Raw genomic sequence first — 1,639 nt, 5'->3', positions numbered from 1 at the left:
AACTGGCCAATATCAAGTTTGATCCAGTATAATCAATTCTCACTTTTCTTTTTCAATTCTCTCTTTCAATTGACAATCTCGTGTCTTTTTATTTTTTTCCCTCATTTCTTATTTCAGTGAGAAGGAAAGCAATTAAATGAGAACCAATTTATTTTTCCACCAATTTCCTGTATCCATACTCATATTCGCCTGCCTTTCTCATATTAAGAATGAATGAACCTTTCTTTTCTCTTACCTAAAGCCAATCCCACTACCTGTGAAATAATGGATCCCCTTTCCTCTTGCTTCCTCGGTGGGTCTGTTTGTGCTGTGGCTCCTGTACTGTTGGCATTCTTGGGTGACACAAATGGTTAAACACTATGAGCTGAAAAGTTGGTGGTTTGAATGCACTCAGAGGCTCCTCGAAAGGCAGGCCTGGAGACCGGTTTCGGAAAGATCATATGAAGCAGGGCTTGCTTTTGCAGCACATGTACTACAACTGGAACATCCAGAGAAGGTTAGCATGGCTCCTGTGCAAGGAGGACACGCTAATTTGGGGAGTGTTCTATATTTAAAAAAAAAAAAGCCTATGGAACAGTTCACCTAGGTACATACAAGATCACCGTGAGTCAGAACTGACTATATGGCAACTAACGAAAACCTATACCATCAATTTCTCCAGCTATAGTAGCGGTTCTCAACCTGGGGGTCGTGACCCCTTTTGGGGTTGAACCACCCTTTCACAGGAGTTGCCCAATTCACAACAGTAGCAAAATAAGTTATGAAGTAGCAACGAAAATCATTTTAGGGGGGGGGTCACCACAACATGAGTAACTGTATTAAAAGGTCATGGCATTAGGAAGGTTGAGAGCCACTGATCTACAGGGTTGTTCCCACCCATGTCCCCAAATGCGTATCTTTCATACCTAAAGAAATTTCAATTAAAAAAAAAATTTCACTAAGGGGCAAATGGAGAGCTAATAATGAGTATAAGAAAGGAGAAAATTAAAAGAAAAACAAAACAAAATGTTCTAAAAAGGATTATAGATTGTGGTGATGGTTGTACAACTCTTCTTGATATGACTGATCTTATTGAATGTACGATATATGGATTATGTGCCAATAAAACCTAAAAAAAAAAACTTCACTACGTATTCCCTTCCAAATACTCTACCATTTCTTTGTTCCCTTTAGAGCAAAGGGTTTTTTTTTTGTTTGGTTTGGTTTTTAGAGCAAAGTTCTTAAAGAAACTTGTCTATACTGTCTTTCAGGAGCCTTGGTAGCATAGTGGTTGCAAGTTGAGCTTCTAACTGCAGGGTCAGCAGTTTGAACCCGCCAGCCTCTCCAAGGGAGAAAGATGAAACTTTTTACTCCCATAAAGATTTAGAGCCTCGAAAACCCATAGGGGAAGTTCTACTCTGCCCTGTAGGGGTGACTGAGTTAGAACTGACTCAAAGGTAGCGAGTTTGGATTTTTTTTTTTTTTAATTCTCACCTCAGTATACTTCAATCAGTGTCCTATCTCCTTACCACTGAAATTACTGTTTTCAAAGATGTCAATTTTGGCAAATCCATCATCAATCTTGAGTCCCAATTTTCCCAACCTTGCTGCAGAATTTGACAGTTTTTACTCATTCTACACAGCACTTTCATTTGGCTTC

At 39.2% G+C, this 1,639-nt stretch overlaps 1 protein-coding gene and 1 non-coding gene across 2 annotated transcripts in view; one reads left to right on the top strand and one right to left on the bottom strand.

The window, feature by feature from the left end:
• PIGU (phosphatidylinositol glycan anchor biosynthesis class U) overlaps positions 1 to 1,639 on the bottom strand; it is a 117,259-nt gene that overhangs the window by 91,052 nt on the left and 24,568 nt on the right. The gene's annotated exons all lie outside the window — the stretch shown is intronic.
• On the top strand, positions 453 to 554 carry LOC115871352. The gene has a single exon (XR_004047232.1). It is a non-coding gene; the product is annotated as a U6 spliceosomal RNA (small nuclear RNA).

The sequence above is a fragment of the Echinops telfairi genome, unplaced genomic scaffold (genome assembly GCF_000313985.2).
Source record: "Echinops telfairi isolate 266 unplaced genomic scaffold, ASM31398v2 ScPeMD7_5592;HRSCAF=6446, whole genome shotgun sequence".
Classification (NCBI taxonomy): domain Eukaryota; kingdom Metazoa; phylum Chordata; class Mammalia; order Afrosoricida; family Tenrecidae; genus Echinops; species Echinops telfairi.
The sequence above is the reverse complement of the archived record's forward strand: the minus strand, read 5'-3'. Positions and strand labels throughout refer to the sequence as shown.